The sequence below is a fragment of the Puma concolor genome, chromosome B4, assembly GCF_028749965.1.
Source record: "Puma concolor isolate L17-30 chromosome B4, mPumCon1.1.hap2, whole genome shotgun sequence".
In the NCBI taxonomy this organism is placed as follows: domain Eukaryota; kingdom Metazoa; phylum Chordata; class Mammalia; order Carnivora; family Felidae; genus Puma; species Puma concolor.
In genome coordinates, this window is record NC_141673.1 from 19,585,373 (window position 1) to 19,599,226 (window position 13,854).

At 37.0% G+C, this 13,854-nt stretch overlaps 1 non-coding gene across 1 annotated transcript; it reads right to left on the reverse strand.

Moving 5' to 3' along the window:
• Positions 1-13,328: 13,328 nt before the first annotated feature.
• LOC112863972 (U1 spliceosomal RNA) lies at positions 13,329-13,492 on the reverse strand. The gene has a single exon (XR_003223918.1). It is a non-coding gene; the product is annotated as a U1 spliceosomal RNA (small nuclear RNA).
• Between the last annotated feature and the right edge of the window lie 362 nt (positions 13,493-13,854).

Consider the following 13,854-nt stretch of genomic DNA (forward strand, 5'->3'; position numbering starts at 1 on the left):
ACAAAATGTTTATTTTATTTTATTTTATTTTGTTTATTGTCTGTTAAAATTTTATTTTTTTTTTCAACGTTTATTTATTTTTGGGACAGAGAGAGACAGAGCATGAACGGGGGAGGGGCAGAGAGAGGGAGACACAGAATCGGAAACAGGCTCCAGGCTCTGAGCCATCAGCCCAGAGCCTGACGCGGGGCTCAAACTCACGGACCACAAGATCGTGACCTGGCTGAAGTCGGACGCTTAACCGACTGCGCCACCCAGGCGCCCCTGTCTGTTAAAATTTTAAATGCACATATTGTCATTCCTATGTCCTACTTCTAGTATTCAAATAAGATGCAAAGAAGTATGTACAAACAAATGCCTCATACCACTATTCTTAATAGCAAAAATCTGGAAACAACCTAAATTCCCACCAATTGCTCAGATAAATCATGATGCATCTCTAGAATGGAATGTCAAATACAACTGTGGAATAATATCCAAGACATCTTGTTACATGGAAAAGGCAAGGTACAGAGCAGTGTGTAAAATATGATTGTGGGCCTGTTTTTAGACTGTATAAACATATGATAACAGGTACACATGACATCCTAAGAAACATGAAAAACTGACAGCAGTGGTAAGACTGAGGAGTAAGGGTAGGAGGGAGACTTATGTCCCATTGTACACTAGCTGATACCTTTTGAATTTTTTACCAAGTACACATATATTACCTGCTTTGAAGTTAATTAAAATTTGGGGGAGGGAAGAATATGTAAGTACATGTAAGTGCTTGATAAATTGGGCAATTTGAGTAAAATATAATTTTAGAGGATCAGCTAAAGAATTAGCCACAAAAACAAAACAAAAGAAAACGTTAGAGACTAAGCAGTATAGTATCTGGGGATCTTAAAGTACAAACCCGGATAAATACAAGCACATAAATGTTATTGGGATAGCAATTGAATTTTATTAGTCTGGAACTGCAGCTACTTTTCTCTTCTGTTGAGTTGTGTCTAAGTTCTGGGAAGCTGATGTTGATTGTGAGGGAGGGAATAGAGCAGATCTAGGGCTGAGATCACCTCTTTACACAGATGTCCACTGAGACATCCACTATCCCAATAGCTCTTCAGTCATCAGTCCACAGAGCTTAACAAGAAGCTGTCCTCTTTCCTGTCTAAATGGCTGCTTCAGAATCTACAGTTCTCTTTGCTTCTTCCATACCATGCTGAGAATAGAACAGGATTGTTTTTCTTCCTGTTTCCATGCCATGTTAAGGAATATGACCCTCTGTGAGGCTGGCACGGCTTTATCTTCTTGGATATGAAGGACATGGTATCTGAGTCAGCGCCCATCCCATCCCCAACTTCGCTAAGGTCTGGCACCTCCCCAGATGTCCAGGGAGCAGGAACCCTTTCTCTGGGACCCCTAAGCCCCCCGCTTTCATCAATACCTCTCCATAGAACCTCTCTCCTGTCAGCCCTGAGGAATCCTTTCCTTGTCTGGTAAAACAAGAAGCATCCACATTCTTTCTCATATTGTTTCTCAGAAACATTTTGTCTATATTGTTTCTCAGAAACATTTTGTCTATATTCTGAATCTTCTTAACTTTACCTAAGTCTTAGGCTTTTAGAACACATGCCTTTTTCTACCATGTTACACCACTTACCTGGGGAAAGGATCTCAGGACCAACTCTCTTCTTAACAGCAGCAATTCTAAAGAGGAAAAAAAAGCATAAGTTACTAGTTCAACACTGAATATTCACCCACACTAAAAACAATGGGAGACATCTAAATTGGTAGGACGGGGATTGGAACCAAGCACTCTGGCTGCAAGCCACATGCTCTTTACACTAGGTTTGTTTTTGTTTTGTTTTTTTTAAGTGATGACAGACTTTGAAATATCCAGTGCCTTTAGTATTCTTATTGATCTGGGGAAATCCAAATATGTAACACCGCTCTAACTTAATCTGCTCTCATAACCATTCTGGTTTCTGCCCTTTCTTTCTGCAGGGAGCCAGCAAGACAGTGGTTATGCTATGGACCCTGAAGTCAAATACCTAGGTTCAAATTCTGACCTCCTGCTTATTGGCTATGTGACTATGGGCAAGTCACTAAACCTGTCTGTCTTATCAGTTTCCTCATTAGTAAGATGGAAATAATAACAGCAACCGATATCATAGAGTTGTTGTAAAGACCTGGTAAGTTCCTTAGTGAGTGCCTACTGTATAGTAGGTGTTCAATGCTAGCCACTATTGTTATCAGTTGTAAGAGTAGTATTGTTATATATAATCATTATTCTTACATTCTTCACATGTCTACTCACAAAACACCTCTGATTGTCCATTGCACAACAGAATGCATTAGAGCAAATTTTCACCTTCAAATGAACTTTGAAAATACTATTTGAGAGAGAGAGAGATTACAGGGAGTTCAAGATAAAAAGAGCTAATGCCTTGGGTGGTTTTGGAAAAGATATAAAGACAGAATACACAAGATACTCTTTTACTCACTTTTACCCCCCTGGTCAGTGAAAGCTCCCTGTCTCCAAGGTAGATGACATCATGGAAATGGGTAGACGTATTCCAGAATTTACCAGCTCAATCCCAGTTTCCTCCTCAGAGCCTTTCCACAATTTGATTATTAGAAATTCCTTCTGGTATAGGCCAAATCTTTGGCTGATAAGCCAGGGTGTTAGTATTACCTTAACTTCTTATTTCTTCAAGTGTCTTCATTAATTAATATTTAAAAGGGGAATTGGGAAATGAGTGCCCGTCTACCCAGTTAGGTGGATGTATAGGGCAATGATATTTATAACCTGAAATTCTTCACTAAAGAACTAGCCACCTATAAAATTTGTTACCACTCAACATCCCTTCCCATGTAATAAATACACTAACATCTACCCTCATGGAAATGCAGACTCCTTAACATTTGACAGCACAAAGCAAATATATCAAAAAGGGAAATTCAGGTCTTGCAAAATAAAAAAACAAAGTAGGTTCCTAAACGAGAATAATTTGAATATAAAAGTAAGAAATAAAGTTGTTGGGAAAAGTAGAGAAGCTCTTGAAAATTTTTGCAAAAAAAAAAAAAAGACTATGTGATTACACTAAAAAAAATAGAAGATAAAAATGTCATACCTACTATCATACCATTTTTCAGAAAATGCATGCCAAGTTACAACATTTGATTCATTTCTTATTTTATTTTTTTTTTAAATTTTTTTTTTCAACGTTTATTTATTTTTGGGACAGAGAGAGACAGAGCATGAACGGGGGAGGGGCAGAGAGAGAGGGAGACACAGAATCGGAAACTGGCTCCAGGCTCTGAGCCATCAGCCCAGAGCCTGACGCGGGGCTCGAACTCACGGACCGCGAGATCGTGACCTGGCTGAAGTCGGACGCTTAACCGACTGCGCCACCCAGGCGCCCCTCATTTCTTATTTTAAATCAATGCATAGACAAAAGCTAAATAAAATAAATTTGTTTTAGGGACTGTATTTCTTTTTCAAACTAATGCTCTAATTAAAGCTTTTTCGCTACTTATCTTAAATTTTTTGCCACCGTTTAAAATGATTTCTCTTAAAAGCAGTCTTTTTTCTAGTACCCATTTTGGACTGCCTATGAGGACTTATCTGTGTAACAAAAGTGGAACCGGAGAACTTTCAAACGCAAACCTTAAGTCCCTATTCCTTGTTCTCCATCGAGAATCCGACACAAAATAAGAGTCATTGTTATTTTTCCAAACCCCAGGAAGAGTGCACATAAAGAATTAGGTACAATGTGTTCACTTGTGGACAATGTGCTCAATTTTATAATTTTAAATTAGAAGAATGGCTTCAAAGCCATAGTATCTGGGAGAAATACTAGATCTAACATAGTAAAACTATTTTCCATTAACATGGTTGATACTATACATAGCTCAAATATATATACCTTAAATTTATACATTTGGAAAACTCAGTATAGGTTACAGGATTAGGGTTCACTACAGCTTTCTGACTGGATCTAAACCTAGAGCAGAAATAAAGATTCTTTTTCCCCATACACACTATCTCTATTAATACACACACACACACACACACACACACACACACACACACACACACACACGTAAACAAATCCAGACTCATTGCTTTGATTAAAACCATAAATTCAGGCTATGCTTTGCAAGATAGCTCTGTTGGTTTAACTATACCTCTGGGGGCCAGACATCACACCACATGTCTCTGATTCAGATCTCTTCCTGTGGTTGACAAAGAAAAAGTTTCAACATGAAAACAAAAATGGGCTCAACCTTTCTCAAGTCCTAAAGAAAAGCAGGGCAAGTTTGTTCTTAGAGCAAGTCATTTTTTAGATCTGAAAACAAACAGGCTCCATGGTTTGTGGCCTAGTTCACTCTTCTCAGATTTCACCATCTAGAATCAAACACTTTTGCCAAAAACACCTTCAAGATTCAATACCAATTAAACTAAAGCACTATGGCAGAGAAAGAATGAAGATCGGCTCCAATGTTACTGTCTAAAAATCCATGACTAATATAGTTTAGGGTCATGAGTGAGACTAGGATAAAGAATCTAAGGCAAACATGCTTAACCTTGGATTCAAGGGTAGAATTTGAGTTTCATGACCATGGGTGGGTGAAAAAATTATATCTTTTCTTCCTCACTAGACTCTGACTTGGCTTTTCCCTTGAGTATAAATATAGGCAACAAATCACAGCAGTATCAGCAGCATCTATAGCCTTGTCACCAAAACAAATCACAAACATTTTTATATATCATTATAGTTACTACAGATATCTAAAAACAGCGTTTACATGTATCACTACTTCAAAATTATGGTGATAGCTAACTTGTTGCTATCTTCCTGCCTAAATAATACTCAGGATGCAACATGGATAACCACCTATTGAATAACTATTGTGCATACCATAGTCACTTGTCCACTGTATCCTCAAATGTTCCCACTTGAAAGGTGCATGTTCTCGGGGCGCCTGCGTGGCTCAGTCAGTTGAGCGACCGACTTCGGCCCAGGTCATGATCTCAGTTTGGGAGTTCGAGTCCCGCATCAGGCTCTGTGCTGACAGCTCAGAGCCTGGAGCCTGCTTCTGATTCTGTGTCTCCCTCTCCCTCTGCCCCTCCCCCACTCATGCTCTGACTCTCTCTGTCTCAGAAATAAATAAACATTAAACAAATAAATAAATAAAGGTGCATGTTTTCACATAGGGGACACAGACCCATATTGCTTTCCAGGACTCCCTACCTATAATTATCGGTTGATCATTGAAAGAGGTAAGTCAGAGTCTGCCCTAGAATTTAATGTTCTCATATAAGTTAAGCAGCAAACTCTTTATAATGTCTTTAATAAATAAAACTAACTTAGCTATATTTTAAATGACTTGTTTTATAATTTAATGTATTAATAAAGAAGCACATATATGACTATTCTATAGATTTAATATTTTGATAACTGTACAGAATGTTCTCTTTATAATTCAATATATCTTATTATAATCTTTATCAGATGGCAAAAAGGGCCCATGGAACTAAAAAGGTCAAGAGATGCTAACAGACCAAGGCAAAAACTACAGAGTCAAGGCAAAACACACTTTTCTTGGGCAAATTTGGGTCTATCAATATAGTCAATACATATGATTTAGGCAAAAAATACTGTTTCTGTGAAACTGGATACATAATTATCCTCTCCTATACATCAAATATAAGCACTATAAAAGAATTTGACAGTCAGAGGAGGAATACAAGACAAAACTTTTAAATCTGGTAGGTAATTGTTAATAAGCTTTATTATTATTATTATTATCATGGTAAGCACTATGAGCCAAGGTAGAAATCCTAGAGAAACTCCCTTCCCTGACCACCACCCAACATATTACATAAAACAGTCACTAAATTCTTTTATCAATACAGAAACACACAGAATCCCCATCCATCCATCCTCAATTGTGCCCAATACCCAATAACTTCATTCAATGCTACCCAAACTAACAGGTCTCATGTTAAACCATGCCCTCCCCCTTCTTAAAAGAGGCAGTAAGCAGCAAGAAGGATTTTGAGGCTCAGTTTAAAATGGAATGATTCAAAAAATTCATTGGTATTCAGTTTACAGGACTGCTTTCTCATCTAATGTCATTTACTGGTTTTTCTTCACAACACAATGCACATGTCCTTTTTACTCAGTTAAAGCCTTTCACTCATTGACCAGTGATAAACGCTTCTGAATCCTCTTTTTCATGCCTCTTCCTGCCCTCCCTCTCAATAAACCTTAGATTGTGACTTAGAAAGTCCTCAACTTGCTGTAACAAGTTTTCCCATTTTCATGATTTTTTAAAAATTTCTTTCTTTTTTTTTTACTCTAAAAACAGTACATATTTTTTTTTATTAAAACACTGGATAATATAAAAAAACCACCCTTATTTTTACTACCTGAAGACAACCAGTATATTTTTCTGTGTATAGGTTTTTTTTTTAACATACAGCATATAAAATTTTGTATTTTGCTTTTTAATTTTTTTATGTTTTATTTATTTTTGAGAGAGAGAGAGAGAGAGAGTGAGCGAGCATGAGTGGGGGAGGAGCAAAGAGAGAGGGAGACACCGAATCCAAAGCAGGCTCCAGGCTCTGAGCTGTCAGCACAGAGCCTGACAAGGGGCTCCAACTCACGAACTGTGAGATCACGACCTGAGCCAAAGTCAGACACTTAACCAACTGAGCCACCCAGGCGCCCCTGTATTTTGCTTTTTAAACTTAACACTCTATCACATAACTTTTTGTGTGAATTCTTCTAAATTTTCTTTTATTGTAACAAAGATAATCACCAAAAGAATATATTATGGTGTTCTTAACATTCCCTCATTGATGTTCACCATTTCTTATCATGATAAGCAAGGCTGTAATGAACATTTCTATGCAACGCTAGATCTCTGGATCTTGGTTTATATTATAGCTTAGTCTAATAATTCTATATCTGAGAACCGATTTTCATTTCTTGTCTGTGCCTCTTCACCTTATCAGAAACCCCTCTAGGTCACACTGTTTCACATGCTCATTACCCTGACATATACTGACTGCATAAAATATGCCTCAAGGAATTTACAGTCAGAGGATGAATACAAAAAAAAAAAAAAAAAACTTACTTGACAAAACACTGTGATGAGTGCTATGACAGAAGATTATTCAAAGTGCTACAGAAATACAGAGAATGAAGAGATTGGCTCTGCTTGGGGAGGTCAGATTTGATTTACATAGAGGATAATCCCAGGGTTAGATCTTAAAGAAAGTGGCTACAAAAAATGCAGGAGTGCCTACGTGGCTCAGTTAAGTATCTGACTTCGCTCGGATCATGATCTGGCAGCCCGTGAGTTCGAGCCCGGTGTCAGGTTCTGTGCTGACAGCTCAGAGCCTGGAGCCTGATTCGGATTCTGTGTCTCCCTCTCTCTCTGCCGCCCCCCCCCCCCCCCCGCCCATGCTCTGTCTCTCTTCTGTCTCAAACATAAATTAACACTAAAAAATAAAATAAAATAAAATAAAATAAAATAAAATAAAAGCACTACAATCAATGATATAATAAGAAAAACATTTTCTGTGCTGAAAAAGATATGCCAAGGGTTGAAAGAGCTCTGAATTAAGAGAGAGAGAAAGAGATATTAAAACAGAAATTGAGACAAAAGGGAAGAGAGTGAGGGAGGAAAAGGCAGAGAGAGAGAGAGAGAAAGAGAGAGAGACTAGTCAATTTATAATTAGAGAGAAAATAGAAGTTAGTGTTAATATTAATTCAACCTCTCCTGAAACCTCACTAAAATAACTTAAAAGGAATTTAAGATAGGAACTCATAGGTATAAAGAAAATAGCAAAGGACATGAAAGCCACACAAATTTGGAAACAAGAAAGCAGATGCACAAGTAGAATGACTAGCAGCCCAGAGAAAGCTGAAAGCAAATTGGCCACGAAGGAAACCCAGAACCAAACTGATTCGAGTTGCAGGATCCAAAACAACCTCAGTAATTTGAATCCTCAGGTATCCCAGAAAGAGAGTGTATAGGTGGACTTAAATATGGGCAACTGACTGAAAAGTCCAAAGAAGCAGCAGTAGGATTCCTGGACTACCAGCTCATGCTATCAGGTGGGTGACTACTCTTCCCCAACCTTGGCAGAATGTTGAAGGCTTTCTTCTCTTGCATACTAAACCAAATCCAGGATTTGATCCTGGCTCATTGAGAATTGGGGTAAGATTCATATTTTAAAAAAAAAGAGGGGGTAATATTGGAGAGAACATACCAAATGATGATATTTGATATTGGGAGCCCCCACTTTTGACTTGCTTCTCAGAATACTGGTAGTCAGGATTTTACAACTCTTAAGTAATGGATTAAAGAACTTTGCTCTGGAGAAAATGACTCACTGAAAAAATATATGCATGTGTGTTTAATATATGCATATATGAATGTGCATCTTTCTTCCAAAGAAATGGCCCACTTCTATCTCCCAACCATGAAGCACATCATTTAAAACCCATGGACACACAGAAACAGAGCCTCTTAGCTCTTAAATAAGATGGAATCACCAAGATCGAGAGACAATTGAGGAAAGCCTATTACCCTAAACAGAAAAACAGAAGCAAACCAAAAAGCAGAAGGAGAAACTTGGAGGAAAGGACTTCCAAGGACCTTATCCATTCAAGGGCCTTATCCATGAATTCCAAATTCATGCATTCAATAGTCTACCATACTTTGCTATCTGGCTACCTAATAGAAATCTCAAATTCGACGTGTCTAGATATATAATTTTTGCTATAATGAAATAAGTGGTATGCTTCTGCCTGGAAGCATCTTACAAATAGCAGCACAGACAGTGGATCACAAATAGGGAGCAGAAACCTTGCCGAGTAGAGAAATCAAAGTGAAATTTGTGAGGAAAGGCACCACAGTTGTATAGAATAATAGCTCCATATATCTGCATAGAGATCCCTTTTAGTCTCTGGATAAACACTAAGTTATGCATCCACAGAGCAAGATTCCAAGAGGTCTTATAGGGAACTATTCAAGGGCCATGAGACTAATGCAGATTCCAAAGCTATCACAATACTGAGAGATGTTTGTGTTTTGACAAGCCCAATGAAGAGACTTGGCTGAATACCCAAGCATTCAGGTGGGACCCTAGAAAGGACACATTTGAAAATTTTCTCAATTCATTGTATGAGACTAAGATAATCCTAATACCAAAACTAGACAAAAATCTTGCAAAAACAAGATTATAAACCCATATTCCTCATGAATACTCTCAAAATTCTTTAACAAAATATTAACATATCAAATCTGAACATATAAAAATAATTGTCAAGAGTTAGCTAAACTACCTCATGATATTGATGCCTCAGCATCCATTTTGTTTACTTAAACAGACACTAGTCCCCTCACTGCAAGCACATGCCCCAGATAATAGCCCACAAACAAATATAAGTTCCTCATTTGAGTTTTCCAACAGCCCTTGCAATTAACAGTCTCCTCGGCCTGTCAGGGTCTTCCTCACATGCTCCTTAGATAAGACCTTCACAGAGCTTACCCAAACCCCATTCTTTTTGGTTTGAATTGAGCAAAACAGCCTTAGCCTGGGAACCCCAAAGCATTCCTGCCATGGACCCTAATAAATGCCTGTGCCACAGGTCCTGTCTCATTCTCTGCCTATACTCTGTCTTGATGTCCCTATGTGACCACCTTGAGACCTACTGTATACTTGCTTCAGGACCTATGAGTAATAATCCTCTATTTCAATTTCTCTTGTGGTCATTTGTAGAACCATAGCTCACCAACCAGCACCTGTATCCCACTTAGCAAATGTTACATTAACAAAGTTATAACAAGAATAATACCTCACGACCAAGTGGGGTATATTCCAGAAATGCAAAGTTGATTTAGCATTGAAAAATAAATCCATAGGGGTGCCGGGTGGCTCAGTCGGTTGAGCATCCGACTTAGGCTCAGGTCATGATCTCGCAGTCTGTGACTTCGAGCCCCGTGTCGGGCTCTGTGCTGACAGCTCAGAGCCTGGAGCCTGCTTCAGATTTTGTGTCTCTCTCTCTGTTCCTCGCCCGCTCGTGCTCTCTCTCTCTGTCAAAAAGAAAATAAACATTGAAAAAAAATTTTAAAAAAAGAGAAAAAGAAATCCATAAAACTCACCACATTAACAGGATAAAATGATTACTTCAATAATTACTTTGGTAGAAGCAGAAAAAAACATTTGACAAAATTAACATTTTTTCTTGATAAAATCCCTCAGCAAAATAGTAATAGAAGTAAACTCCTTATATTTTTTCCTTATACTTGTAATAGTCTTCCTACTTTAGCCTTTGTACCCTTAGTCTTTTCTCAACAGAGCAACAAAGTTATCTTGTTAAAATACAATTAGATTAATTTCACTTTTTGTCCAAAACACTCTATAGCTCCAAATTTTGCTTCTGCATTTTGTTTGAATTGGAAAGATATTAACTTAGCTGTATATATATATACATATATATATATATATACATATATATGTGTGTGTGTGTATATATATGTGTGTGTGTGTATATAGATGTGTGTGTGTGTATATATATATATATATATATATCATAACCTCTAAAGCAAGCACTAAAAAAAAATACAAAGATATATAGAAAACAAGCCAATAAATTAATTGAGCTACCAAAAAAGAAAAGAAAAAGAAGATAAGAAAAGGAAATAAAGGAATAAAACCAGAGGAGACAAGCAAAAAAAAGAAAAAAAAAAGAGTAAAATAAAAATAGACTTACATGCAACCATCAATAGTTACATTAATGGTAAATGATCCACATATCAATTAAAAGACAGTGATCATTAGATGGAAAAATAAAAATACTTTTAATAGAGTCAACTATACATGGTCTAGAAAAAAGCCACTCTAACAGTAAAACAGTAGATGTGTTCCTATTATAATCAAGAACAAGTATGCCTGCTACTTCTATTACTAATTAACATTATTCTGGAAAAATTTGCCAATGCAGTTGGGTAAGAAAGCAAATTAATAAATACAAATTTTGTACAAATAAAATACAAATATTGAAAAAGAAGAAGAAAAACTAATATTGTTTGTAGATGGCATCATTGTCTATGTATAAAATTCAAAAGAATAATCTGCAAAGCAACTAGGATTTATAAGAAAGATTAGTAGAGTCGTATTACAGAATAAAGCTCAATATTTTCTTATTTTAAAGCAATTACAAATTAGAAAATAAATACATTCTTAATAGCAAAACAATATAGAACACCTAAGAGTTAAACTCATGAGAAATGTGCAGACTCTCTGTGAAGAAAACCACAATATTGTTGTTGAAGGACATAAAGAAAACATGTCTAAATGGAGAACTATATCATGTTACCAACTAAGAAGACTTAATATTATCAAGATGTCAATTCTTCCCAAATAAATAAATAAATTCAGTGCAATCCCAGTGGGTTTGAGGATATATTTTTGGAAACTCAACAAATGATTCCAAAGTTCATCTGGAAGAATAATACATGAAACTAAATAAGAGATTTTGAAAATTATAGTAATGGTAGAATTTTTGACCTGTTAGAAAATAAATTATAATAGTATGTAAAATGATAATTAAAATATTACAGTACTGCCATAAAAACAAGCAACCAATGGAATAAAATTTAGAGTTTATTTTATTTATTTATTTTCTTAATGTTTATTTATGTACTTTTGAGACAGAGAAAGAGAGAGAGGGAGAGAGAGAGACAGAGAGACAGAGAGAGATGGTGAACAGGAAAGTGGCAAAGAGAGAGGGGGACAGAGAATCCCAAGCAGGCTATGCACTGTCAGCGCAAAGCCCGATGTGGGGCTCAAAATCACAAACTGCGAGATCATGATCTAAGCTGAAAACAAGAGTCAGACGCTTAACCAACTGAGCCCAGGCACCCCAAAATTTAGAGCTTAGAACTATTTCTGTATGAGCATATGATTAATGTGTAAATAGTGGTATCTTACATCAGTGGGAAAAATAATTTAATCTGCAAATAGTGAAGGAGTGCATGACTAACAATTATGGGGAAAATCAGCTAGATTAATACTTTTGACCACATTTAAAACAAATTCCAGGCTTATTAGAGATGTAAATTAAAAAATAAAAGCTAGGGGCGCCTGGGTGGCGCAGTTGGTTGAGCGTCCGACTTCAGCCAGGTCACGATCTCGCGGTCCGTGAGTTCGAGCCCCGCGTTGGGCTCTGGGCTGACGGCTCAGAGCCTGGAGCCTGTTTCCGATTCTGTGTCTCCCTCTCTCTCTGCCCCTCCCCCATTCATGCTCTGTCTCTCTCTGTCCCCAAAATAAATAAACGTTGAAAAAAAAAATTTAAAAAATAAAATCTATAACACTAAAGGAATATATTTCTCAATATATAAAGTGGTAAAGAAAATGTCACCTAAGGTATATAGGAAAATGTTAAACTTGCTATAAAAATATATTTTATTTGGTAAAAGATTATATTAAAAATAAAACTAAAACAGGCAAATGACTAAGAAAAAGATATGCAACATACCTTTCAGGGAAAGCTTATGTAATCCATAGAAGGTTAACAAAGTCATCAGAAGAAAACAAAAAATCACTAATAGACAATAAGGGAAAATTCTCAAAAAAAAGATAAAATTATTTGCCACCTAATAATTAAAAGTGGAATTTAAGGGGCATATCATATTAGAGTATCAAATAGACAAAGCTATATCTACATAAGAATAGGAGGGGTGCCTGGGTGGCTCAGGCAGTTGAGTATTCAATTCTTGGTTTTGGCTCAGATCATGATCTTACAGTTGGTAGGATCAAGCCCCATGTTGCACTTCACACTGACAGCATGGAGCCTGCTTGGGACTCTCTCTCTCCCCCTCTCTCTGTCCCTCCCCTGCTTGTGTTTTCCCTCTCTCCCTCTTTCTCTCCCTCCCTTAAAAATAAATAAATAAATAAATAAATAAATAAATAAATAAATAGGAAAATAGAAACACTCATATGCCAATGGAGTATACAAACAAAAAAATGTTTGTATAACATTTTGTTAAAGATTTTTTTTTCAGTGTTTATTTACTTTTAAGAGGGAGACACACACACACACACACACACACACACACACACACACACACACAGAGCATGAGCAGGGAGGGCAGAGAGAGATGGAGACACAGAAACCCAAGCAGGCTCCAGGCTCTGAGCTATCAGCGCAGAGCCCTATGCAAGGATCCAACTCATGAACTGCGAGATCATCACCTGAGCTCAACTGGCTAAGCCACCCAGGTGCCCCAAGATATACTTTCTTTAAAGAGAAAACCAGGGGAAAGCACGAACACAGTCCCCCACTACCACCAATTATGTAGTTGAGCTTCCCACATTTGAGGAAATTGCAAAGGTCAGCACATCCAGAGTGCAATAGATAAGCCTCATCTTGGGAAAATCACCTTCATGATCATGGTATCGCCCCTGCCAGGTAAGTATTAAGATTTTTTTTTAAGTAATCTACACCCAAAGTAGGGCTTGAACTTACAACCTGGAGATCAAGAGTCACATGCTCTACTGACTGAGCCAGCCAGGCATCCCTGTATAACTTTTCTGAAAAACATATTGGAATTCTTGAAATTTTGTTAATATACCACTTAAAGAAATTAATCCTAAAAAATAATGGATTTCCCTAAATGGACTATGCATAGACCTGCTTATAAAGTTCCAGACAAAAGATTCCTCTATCCAGTTTTCTCTAAGAAATAAAATCACAGTAACAATGAAAAGAGAGAGAAAAATGATCTTTGATAAAGCTAGAAGACACATGTAACCCTGTACTGTAATATCTGAGGAAGAGC